Source organism: Bos indicus x Bos taurus, chromosome 27 (genome assembly GCF_003369695.1).
Source record: "Bos indicus x Bos taurus breed Angus x Brahman F1 hybrid chromosome 27, Bos_hybrid_MaternalHap_v2.0, whole genome shotgun sequence".
Classification (NCBI taxonomy): Eukaryota; Metazoa; Chordata; class Mammalia; order Artiodactyla; family Bovidae; genus Bos; species Bos indicus x Bos taurus.
In genome coordinates, this window is record NC_040102.1 from 24647693 (window position 1) to 24660303 (window position 12611).

Below are 12611 nucleotides of genomic sequence, written 5' to 3' on the forward strand. Positions count from 1 at the left end.
TGTTCAACTCTTTGCAACCCCATGAATTGCAGCACGCCAGGCCTCCCTGTCCAGCACCAACTCCCGGAGTTCACTCAGACTCACGTCCATCGAGTCAGTGATGCCATCCAGCCATCTCATCCTCTGTCATCCCCTTCTCCTCTTGCCCCCAATCCCTCCCAGCATCAGAGTCTTTTCCAATGAGTCAACACTTCACATGAAGTGGCCAAAGTAGTGGAGTTTCAGATTTAGCACCAGTCCTTCCAAAGAAATCCCAGGGCTGATCTCCTTCAGAATATTATCAGCAGAGTCCTATTCTTGTATTTTCAGCTACCCACTGGGAATTTTCACTTGGGAAGCATGTCTCACCGTAAGTCAGTCAACAGCTATTGTTGAACAGTTCTTATAATTCCAACATTATGAGTAATATCGGAGGCGCATTAGACATCACCTTTGCACTTAAGGATCTCACACTGAAACTGAGGAGGAAAAACTAAAGTCCATTCAGTCAGCAAACATCACTGAGGGACTCTTTGTGTGGGATACCATGAAGCCTGATGGGTAGTGTGGCAGTGTATCCCAAATTCCCAGAAATGTCCTACTTATATATGTATTGAAATTATTATTAATATTAATCCTCTGACCTTCAGGAATGTCCTAGTTTGGGTGAAAAATTATAAGGTTGCCTTAATGAAGGGGATGACAGAGGATGAGGTGGTTGGATTTCATCACTGACTTGATGAACATGAGTTTGAGCAAGCTCTGGGAGTTGGTGATGGACAGGGAAGCCTGGAGTGCTGCAGTCCATGGGGTTGCAAAGAGTTGGATACGACTGAGTGACTGAACAGAACTGAATGATGGGAAATGACAGCATCTTGTCAAATATCTTCACCCATGGGAGTTACAGCAACAGAGACAATTACCATAGCAACTGAGAATCATGAGGATTAGTGCTTTGTTAGCACAGTTGGCTGTTCACATCAGATGGCCAAAGTATTGGAGCTTCAGGTTCAGCAGCAGTCCTTCCAAAGACTCATTGGAAAAGACCCCGATGCCGGGAAAGATTGAAGGCAAAAGGAGAAGAGGGCAACAGAGGATGAGATGGTTAGATGGCATCACTGATTCAATGCACATGAACTTGGGTAGACTCCAGGAGATAGTGAGGGACAGGAAAGCCTGGTGTGCTACTGTCCATGGGGTTGAAAAGAGTCAGATGTGACTCAGTGACTGAAAAATGACAACAGCACAAGAATAGCCATTGTCACACCCTGGGTGTTTTCTTTAGTTTGGATGAGGCGGTTCCCCTCATTACCTGAGACGTGTGTATGGGCTATGTTGTATTGTTGGTTAATTTGATGCAAAGGGTTATTTTCTCCAAGTTAAAATTCTGATCAGCATTTATGTCTCTGAGATGGGCTTAACCTATTGCTGAGATGTGTCAGATCTTTCATTTATGGGAAAACAGACCAGCAAGAAACCTTAAGGAATGGACAAGTAGGCGGCAGCGGCTTGTGTAGTCCACAGAATGAAAAGGGGCTTGGGGTCTCATCAGCTCAGTTCAACACCATCCTGAGTACCTGCGTGCCTGCGTGCGTGCTCAGTCACATTCAACTCTTTGCGATCCCTATAGCCACCAGGCTTTTCTGTTCATGGGATTTCCCAGGCAAGGACAGTGGAGTGGGTTGCCATTTCCTCCTCAGGGATCTTCCTGACCCATGGATTGGACCTGAATCTCCTGCATTTTCAGGTGAATTCTTTACCATTGAGCCACCTGGGCAGCCCATCCTGAGTATTGACTCCAAGCCAAACACTGGCCTTTAGCCAATAGGGCAGAAAGAATTTTATGAGCAAACCTAGGAGGTAGGAGATAGTGTGGGAAATGTGGAGACTACCAGGCAACTTGGCACTGGTAGGGGGTGAGTCAGCAGGCAGCAGGAGTTGAGTCAGTAGGTAGCAGGGGATGTGGCTTCAGAGGTAGGCAGAAGCCAGATGATGGAGAACCTGCATCAAGACACAGTGTTTTTTAAGTTTGGAAATCAAATGGTATCTCAGACATAGCTTCATCCCTAGGGCTCTCACTACCCCAGCAGCCACTACATTTCCATGGATGTGATCTGGTTTTCAGAGTTCCTCACGATCCCCAGGGTTCTGTTTGCATGCGTGCTGCTCACATTTTCAGACTTAGCAGTGCTGATGAGATTGTTCCTGGAGAACCAGGACAAGGAACGTGATCCAGGAGGGAATAACCAGCGCAGAGCAGACAGCCCCATGTTTGATGTCACCTCCAAATGCTGCAGAGGAGCTGGAGCAGGAAGGACCTTTGATTTACTGGGTCAAGGCAGTGGTGTTTGTGTTCTTCCTGGATGTGCCACAGTTGCTGACAGTGCTGGGCTGGCACCAAATACCCTGCTGGTTCTTTGATGGTTCCTCCAGCTGGCAGACTTGGATGGCCCCAAAGGCCATGTGACCCAGCATGCTGTGCCACTCCCCAAGCTACTGGAGTCCCTCCTACTCTGAACTGCAATGTGGAAGTTAGGTGATTATATTTACCCTGGCAACACACGTTCTCAGCAACAGAAGTGGAACAGTATGGGTTGGTGCATAAACACAGGAAGTTAAAAAAAAAAAAAAAAAAAAACTCACTCACTGTTTCGGAATGAGCAAGTAGAATCCACCCAAAAGGCAAAATGTTAAACTAGCAAGTAGAACTGTCTCCAGCCATGTAAGAGAGACACGCCCAGTAGAAATTTTGTTCAAATAGTAGAATTACTAACAAGTAGAAGACCAAGAATCTTTAAAATTGAATGCAGATGCTTTTTTCCAGTTTTCTAGACACAAATGCTAAGCATGATATTTGTAGGAGACCTCTCTTTTAGGTACAGGGGAGGTTTTCCTCGAAGTTTCATGCAACTTTTTTTCCTTTGTTAATTCACTTAGACATGTTTCCTCAGTTAGTATTTTTTCTTCTCCATAAAAAGAATCAGATCAGTGTTCATTTGGTAAGAATTAACAGTGAGTTTGTGGGAGTATGGAAAGGTGTTCCCGTCTTTTGAGGGCCATATAGACGCCAAGATAGAAACCATCTTGAACAGAAAAAGTCTATGAGATTGTTGGTACTTGCAGTTCACTCTGGGTCCTGTGGGTGATGACCACTTTCATCCAAAATGCTTCTAAGAGTATGTTCTGAACTGGACACTTGAGAAGCATACGCTTATGACTATTTTTAACTGTGACTCACAGGAGAGAACTCCAGTCCAATAGCCTGCTCTGTGCAGTTTTAATCCATGTTTCATTGTCATTTACACCAGTGCTATTCTATTAATAAGTGACGGTCTCCGATGATATGACGGGCTTGGTGCAGAATGTAAGTCAATGTGTTACTTCCTTCATGGAGAAAGTCAGGCTTTGAAAAACCCGTCTGCTGAACCACAGCATGTTTTATGAAGCGTTGATATGCAGTGTGGCGCAAGCCCTTTCTCCTGATGTGGGTGGTGAAATCCACAGACCAAGCTCTGTCTGCAGACTGCATTTTGACACACACATTACTGTCACTTATGTCATGTTTCTAATCTATAACTATTAATGTCATTAAAGATTTTCTTGAAGTATAGTTGATTTACGATGTTGTACCACTCTCTGCTATACAGCAAAATGACTCAGTTATACACATATATACATTCTTTTTTAAACATTCCTTTTCATTATGGTTTATCCTAGGAGATTAGATGTAGTTCCCTGTGCTACACAGTAGACCCTAATAGTTTATCCATTCTAAATGTAATAGTTTGCACCTGCTAATCCCAAACTCCCAGTCTATCCCACTCTTTTCCTATAACTATTAATCTGTCTTAATTAAAAAAAATTTTTTTGTAACAATTGCAAACTTACAAAAAAGTTGGAAGATTAGAACAAAGAATTGTGTACATTGCACACAGAGTGAAACCCTTCCGCATTTCACTCATGATGTGCTTGGTAGCAAACACGCCATTTCCCGACCACATGATCTAGTCTGTCTAGATCTTGAGTTTCATGCCCTTGACCTTTATGAAGTTTACGTTTCCCAGAATGATCCCTAGCTTAGGTTTATCCTGTGTTTCCTCATGATTAGCCCCAGGTTATGCCCTTGGAGCAGGAATATCAGGAAAGTGCTATTGTGTTCGTATTGTCCCATTAACTTTGTGCCCCCGTGATAGCTTTTGATCCCTTGATTTAAGAGAGTGTGTCCCATTTCTCCAATGGAAAGTTACATTTTTCTTTTGTAATTAATACTATCATATAAATATCCCATTACTCATTCCACTCTCACATACTTGTTTTAGCTCCCATTGATGTTTCTTGCCTAAATTTATTACCCTGATGTTTGCCAAATAGTAATTTTTAAATTGCATCCTTCTTACACATTTACTAGTAGGCATTGTATTTTAGGGAGGAATTCTCATCTCCCATTTGTAAGTGTATCTGTTTATAAACAAATAAGTTATTATTCATTATCGTCTATTATTCAATGAGTTATAATCCATTATTTTCATTAATTATTTTGGTGCTCAAATTGACCTAGATTTTGACAAAAGGAGCCCTGAGAAACAGTCTTATGTGTCATTTTGACTTGTGCCCAGCATTCTTGACCACTGCCTGCACAACAAGCTATTCCTGGTTTATCTTGTACTTTCCCTGTCCCAGCTTTGAATCAGTCAGTTCTCTAAGGAACCTTGGTCCTTTTCGTGGAGGATGATATTTAGAAGCCAAGATCTCGATGCTGAGTGTGCCTAATGCTACCAGGGTATTGCTTCTCCCAGGCCATCCCAGAGGACAGAGCTAGGAAACGTATGCATTTTTATACACACATGCAGGCATACATTTGTATGTATTAATACATGCATATCTTTACATCTTTATTTCTGTTTCTCTGGGTCCCCGTATCCTTAATATATTTATTTGCTGAATCCCCTGTGTGTAGCCATTCTCCCTGCCAACACGAGTCTGCCTTTCCACCATGCTCTTGATCGTCTTTGTACAGATCGTCATTCCTAGCTAGCACAGGCTGCCCCTGTCACCCTCTTCAATACCACCCTTTCCCAGGCCCTGTTAACCCCTTGCTCGTGTCTACGCAATGACTGCTGGACTGAATACGGATGGAAGGGAAGAAAAGCACATTTTTGTTTTAAGAAAATCTAATTAAGATTAGAAGGAAAAAGTAAGCAAAGGCTAAATGGAAATTACCTGCAGTGGTTGCTTTTTTGTTCACTTTAGGATTTAAACTATTAGGCCATCCACGGGTATGGTACAACTGTTGACATTAGAGGGGTCTCCAGTGCCTCTAAGCCCACTTTTGGACTGTAATAATGGCCAGGAGGTGGGGAGGAGGCAGCTGCCTGTGCCTTCTGTGCTGCATCTGGGCCTTGGCTGTAATAACAGGAACAGGACTGTCAGCACAGAATGCTTGTCGGCTGGTCTGTACATGTATCGTGCCTAATGAAAGAAGGACAAAAACAAACAACTGATTTTTTTCAGTGGTTCTCACCAAGAGGTTATATTTTCTGCCCCCAAAGTGGCCTTGATCTCTGCTGAAATAAGCACCAGAAAATGAATGTATTCCCATGATTGGTAATGACAGTTACCTCATTATGAGTTCACATTTCCTGTCACTTGGGCAATTAGTAGTTGCAAGCCTTTCAAGTTGATTGTAAGCTCCTTGAGGGCAAGGGACAGGATGGTTACTTACGGAATCACCCACAGTGACTTGTAATTAGTGACTGACTAGCGCCTGGTGGGCTGCCGTCGCACAGAGTCGCACACGACTGAAGCGACGCAGCAGCAGCAGCAGCAGCAGTGACTGATGCATCAAGGTGTTATTCTCATCATTCTCCACCCAGTTAGACCTAACACTGGGGGGAGCATGTCTATTTTTCTATCATGTTCTAGTCACCTCCATTGTTCACATGTTAGAAAGGACTGAAATCTGGAAACTTCTGAGCTGGTTAAGGGAGGCAGAAGCAGAAATCAAGCTTTTAAAATTTCATTTTCTTGTCCTGTCTTCCTCCTTGCCTCCCTCCCTGCCCCTGATTGAAAGCCCAGCAGAAGATGATGCAAGAATGACTTCTGGGGACTTCCACAGTGATCCAGTGGCTGAGCGTTCACCTTCTAATGCAGGAAGTGCAGGTTCAATTCCAGGTCATGGAGTTAGGATCCCACATGCCTCTTGGCCAGAAAACAAAAACATAAAAAAAAAGAAGCAGCAGCAATATCGTAACAAATTCAATAAAGATTTTTAAAATGTGAACCATTTTAAAAATCTTTATTTTTATAAATATAAAAAAAAGACTTTATAAATATTAAAAAAAATTTTATTAAAAAAAAAAGACTTTATAAAAAAAAAAAAAAAGACTTCTGATCTTGGTAGGTAAATAGCCCTGCTGCTGAACTGTGCTTTCTCAAGTTCAGAACCAGCCAAGTGACAGGACATCCAGGCTCAGGACTGCAGTCAGAGCCCTGGTGGTAGGCTGGCTTTCCTCAAGAACTTTCTGTTCAGCTTTCATCAAGTCTCCTAACCTCCCTGGGCCTCATTGTCTGCATTTGTAAAATTGGAGATTGGAACTCATGGTCTCCTAACAGCCCCTGGTTCTACAGTTGCCTTACTCGGGCCTTATGAAATACTTTGATTCATGGACACATCCTGAATGAGAACACAAGCAAACTGATGAGGAAAACTGAAAGTGTAGTTTATGATAACACTAAGACCATTCTCCGATGCTCAAACCTAAACCTCTTTTTTTCAGTGTGTATGTATGTACATTCGCTTGCAATTACAGAAAGAACTATAGAAAGACACTTACAGCTGCTGCTGTAGATTATTTTTTAGTTTTTATGAAAAAAAAATTTCTAGAATAGCTAAAATAATCATGAAAAAGAAGAACAAAGTGGGAAGTTTCACTCCCTGGTATTAGGTCTGACCATACAGCTAGTGATCAAGGCTGTGTGGTATTGGCGGAGGGACAGACATATCCATCAAGGAGCAGAATAGAGAACCCAGAAATCAACCACACAAATATGCCGAACTGCTTTTCAATGGAGAAGCAAATTAATTCAATGGAGGAGAGAAGGCTTTTTCAGCCAGTGGGGGTAAAACAGATGGATGTCTATAGGCAAAAAGAATAAACTCTGAGCTAAGGTTCTCATATAAAAGTTAAAGTGAATTGAATATTTGAATTTAAAATGTGAAACTATAAAATTTAAAGGAAAATAGGGGGAAATCTTCGGGTTCTAGGGCTAGTCAAAGAATTCTTAGACTTGACACTAAAAGCGTGATCTCATAAAGGGGAAAAATTAAACTGATAAAAAGTAAAAAATTTTGCTCTGGGAAAGTCCATGTGAAGAGGGTGAAAAGGCAAGCTACAGAATCAGAGACAATATTTTCAAACTACATATCTGACAAAAGACTAGTATAGACAATATAAAAAGAACCCTCAAAACTCAACAGTTAAAAGAATTCCCAAAAATCTAATTCGAAAATGGGCAAAAGACATGAACAGATATTTTGCCACAGAAGATAATAATGGCAAATAAGCACATGAAAAGATGTTCCATAGAATTAGCCATTAGGGCAATGCAGATTAAAGCCACCAGCCCACTCCAGTACTCTTGCCTGGAAAATTCCATGGGCGGAGGAGCCCGGTAGGCTGCAGTCCATGGGGTCACGAAGAGTCAGACTCGACTGAGCGACTTCACTTTCACTTTTCACTTTCATGCATTGGAGAAGGAAATGGCAACCCACTCCAGTGTTCTTGCCTGGAGAATCCCAGGGATGGGGGAGCCTGCTGGGCTCCCATCTATGGGGTCGCACAGAGTCGGACATGACTGAAGTGACGCAGAAGCATACACCTATTAGAATTGCTAAATACAAACTAGTGACACCACCAGAACCTGATGAGCATGTAGAGAAATGGGATACATCACCAGTGGATTGTAAAATAGCATAGCCACCTGGAAGACAGTTTGGCAGTTTCTTATAAAACTAGGGCTTTTCCCTGGCAGACCAGTGGTTAAGACTTTGAACTTCCAGTGCTTCCCCCTGTAGAGGCAAGGGCTTGATTCCTGGTCAGGGAGCTAAGATTTTGCATGCTACTCTGCGTGGCCAAAAAATTAAAACAACAACAACAAAAATCCAGAAAAATAAACACAGGACTACCATGTGACCCTGTAATTTCACTCTTGGGCATTCACCCCAGATCAGTGAAAACAAGTTCACAGAAAAACCTGTATATGAATATTCATAACTGCTTTATTCCTAATAGCCCCAGATTAGATACAATGGAATTGCTTTTTGGTGTATTAATGGTTAACCAAACTGTGGGGTATCTATACCATGGAATAATACTTAGCAATAGACAGAAACACTTTTGATCCATGGGACAAGTAGGCTGAATCTCTAGGGAAGTATGCTGAGTGGGAAAAGACAGTTCCCAAAGATTACATACTGTATGATTCCATTTATATAACGTTTCTCGAAATGACACAATTATAGAGAGGGAGAACAGAGAGGTGGTTGCCAGGGTCAAGGACTCAGCGGGTGGGGGCAGGGAGTGTAGGGAGAGGTAGAGCAAGGAGAGGCTGTGTCTTTAAAAGGACATGAGCGAGCCTTGTGGTGGTGGAAAGGTTCTCTACTGCCTTTACCCATGTCAGCATCCTGAGTGTGACGTTGTATTATGGTTTTGCCAGATGTTCCCATTCGGGTAATCTCAGTAAGGAGTACATGGGCTCTCTTTATTATTTTTAAAAGTTGCATGTGAATCTACAATTATCTCAAAATAACAAAGCTTAATTTAAAATAAAGAAACATTAGGCTTCTCTTTGGGCTTAGTTTGATACAAGTAAATGGAGTAAAAAGATGTACAATTTGGGAAAAGACTTGAATAACCACTGGAGAGATTATAAATAGCTTGGTGACGGTGATGTCTTTTTCTTTCTATATCTGCCAGAGTGCTTGGCCCCGGTCACAATCTTACCCGTAGAAGCACTCAGTCATTTTGTTGTACATAGCACTGTCAGTAAGGAGTAGAAGTTGCCATGTCGAGCAGTTTATTTTTTTGTATTTAAGTGTAAGACATGCAGGTACAATAATATGCAAGTCAGATGTGGTTCTGTGTGAACAAGCCAATGATTTTTGTGAAACATGGATGGTAATTAACCTTGATAACATAACCGTAACATAACCAAAGTCCTTTTGCATAATATAAGGTTAAATCATTGTGTTTTCCTTCCATAGAGGGTTTGCTTATTAGCTCTCTTTTGTTTTATTTTACAGAGTATCCTTGACCCACATTCACTAGCATAGGAAGCAGGGGCAGTGTACTCTGGGCTTGAAGGCAAAGGTCCTTGCTTCTATTTCAGAAGCTCAGGGCCCTTAGGAAGTGTCTCAGGAATCTGGGGTGGGGGCAGAGGGCTGTTGATCCCTTCCTGTAGTATCTACCTTGGGCAGCTTCCTCTCTGTCTATTTTGCAAATTGGATTCTTGTAAAATTTGGTTTAAGAACAGATTACAATGCTTCATAAAACCTTTGAACCGCCAGGGGTTCACCGTTCCTTGAGGCTGAAGTTGCAGTTAGAACCCAGTGTCTCAAATCCCCCATCTGGGGAGAGAGTGCAGAGGCCTAGCAGATAGCGGTGAGGGTTTTGTGTAGGGGGCGAGGCACCAGTGCCTGGCGGCATTCTGTCTCTCCTGCTGCAGCCACTGCCAACTGTGTTGTGCATTTAGTGTTGCCTCTGCAACACTGGGACAGAACACACCGCCTGCAGAAACTCTGGGGTAGGGACTCCACATTTCAAAGTAGGAAAACAAACCAGTTGCAAAAGGATGCTTGCAGAGAAAATACATTTTTATTTTTCTTTGCAGTCTATGTGTGTGTGTGTGTGTGAGAGAGTAGTAGCAGTAGTAGTAACATAACATGTACATGCATGCTAAGTCACTTCAGTCCTGTCTGACTCTTTGCGACCCTGCAGACTGTAACTGGCCAGCCTCCTCTGTCCATAGGATTATCCAGGCAAGAATACTGGAGTGGTAACATACGAGAAACATAAGATGGGAGGACCCAAGACAGTGAGGTCACCGATCAGTCGGTAAGAAAAGCAACTGGAGACTGGAGAATTCAAACTAACAAATGCTTCTTGCATGAGGAATGTGCAAAGCAGTGTGCAAAAAAGAATTTGTGAAAATATCTGGCAGATATTTCAGTGTTTGTTTCAATAGGCAATTGATGAATGGTGAATAATTAATACTAAAATAAATTATAATAAAATGATGTGATAAGATCTGCAAAATGCCACCTGGCTAATTCCACATTCAAATGGGACCAAGATGTCTACAATGGCACTGAACGAGATGGCCCTGGGAGTGAGCCCAGTAGGTGTGGGGGTGGGGGGTCGTTTTCTTTCTGCAGTGCAGGCTGTGACGTGTGATGTGTCCACATTCCCTGAAAAGGAGTGAACTGGGGAAAGCTGAACCCCGCCCACGCTGGATGAATCGGGGCTTCATAAAGACATTTCCCAGTCCCCGCAGCACTCATACTGGGGTCCTCTCCCCATTGTCACCCTTCCTGCAGCACTGGGTGCCGCTGACTGCTGGCTGCAGGAGGTGACAAAACTTGAAGAGCCTGTGTGTCCACATCACCAAGATGGCCACTGGCAAGGGAGAGGGGACCTTCAGAGTCTGCACCCAGAGCATTTTGGAGATAAATTTCTACTTGTTTGGTCTTCTGTGGTGCTTAAGGCCTCTTGAATGTGCTGGGCCAGAGTTAGATGAGCTGAGACTCTGTGGTTTGCAAAATTCCTGGGAGCACTTCAGTGGTAAATACTTTCTGGCGACTGGGGCTTGGAATACTGCGAGACTCAGCCTATGTCTCAGTCCACAGTGAACATCTTTCTTGGGGAGCTAGGCTGTGCGTGCCCTATTTTGGGGCGCCAGGGTGGGGGTGGAGAGACGTAGGACGTAAGCCCAAACCATTAATAACCCCTTTCCTTTTAAATTCTCTGCTTTTAAGAGTGAATTGGCTGAAGTTTCCAGAGGCCTTTTGGCCATCAACACTACCATTAGGAAACAAACCTAACCAACAAAAACACATCGAAACCACAGACAAAATCACCACTCTGATATAACCCATCTCCCCAAAAGCACTATCCAGCCAGAGTTGATTCTGGCCCATGACTCACTGGGGTTTTCTCTCTTTTTTAATCATTCTTTTCTGCCTTTTTTTTTTTTTTTTTTTTAAGGCATTAAAAAATAGTTTCTCCTGGCTTTTAAAATTTTTTAGTTATTATTTATTTTTGACCTAGTGGCATACAGGATCTTGGTTCCCTAACTAGAGATTGAACTTGTACCCCCTGCATTGGAAGCAAGTAGTCTTAATCACTGGACAGCCAGGGAAGTTCCATAAGTTCCATGGCTGGGGCTTTTGGAGTTCCTTGAGGTCTAAGGAGATCCTCAAGTCTAGGATAGGTGAGCCTGGCAGGCCTGACACAGTAGGGCTTGCCCAGCTGCTGGTTTCCATGAGTTCTCCAGGGTCATTCAGAGCCCCCCATTCATTCTGAAAAGCATCCCAGTTTAGACCATAAATTATATGGTGTTTAAACAAACAAACTAGAAAGTTGACTCCAGGCCTCAGCTGAGGGGCTACAAGTCTCCTCTGAGGGCTCACTCTATGTGATTCTTCAACCAGGGTCAGCAAACTACAGCCCTTGGCCAGTTTGCTTTTGGAACACAGCTGAGAATGGTTATTATATATATATATATATATATATATTTTTTTTTTTTTTAAAGAATAGTGACATAGGAAAACATGATGTGCAAATCCTAATATAATGACTATCTGGCCCTTTATGGGAAAAGGCTGCCAAGCCCTAATCTAGCCACCTGATCTTGCATTTGGCGTCGAGGCCCAGGGTCCTGGATCATTGTTGTCTTTGGCTCCAAAGAAGACTGAGTATTAGGCATCCTCTTCCTACCTTGTCTCGACTCAAGTCTGGCACTGGGTCTGATACTCGGGAAGTGTCTGGGGAGTGTCACCTACCGGAGAACCCCTTGTGGACGAAGACCTCTGTTGAGATTACTTGTTTCCTCTCCAGGAATGGGTGATGTCACAGGGGAAGAAATGAGGGTTAGGGGGTCCTGGGCCACAGGTGGAAGGCAGTGTGGGCTCCGAATCCTTAGATGAGTGGGTAGATGGGGCCCATTGGCGGTTTCCTACAATCAATCACACCCTGCTGTCCAGCTAGGCCCTAGGATACCCAAATCTTTTAATGTTGACCTTCATGCTTCCACGTGGTCAATGGTCCTTGCCATATGCCCCTTGTGTTCAGGGCCTTCCCTGGCTGTCCAGTGGCTAGGACTCTGTGGTTCCACTGCAGGAAGGGCATGGGTTCGATCCCTGGTCAGAGAACTAAGATCCTGTAAGCCACGGGGTGCAGCCAAAAAAAAAAAAAAAGATGCAGGTGTTCATGCCTCCCCAGGGAATCACATCTTTCTAGCACGAGGAACGTCTTTTCAGAATTTTAGTCTCGGTTCCATGAGAGAGGCTCCAGTTTTGGGGGACAGTTCTTGGAAAAAGAAAAAGAGACTCTCATGTGCAGTTCACTCAGCTTTGT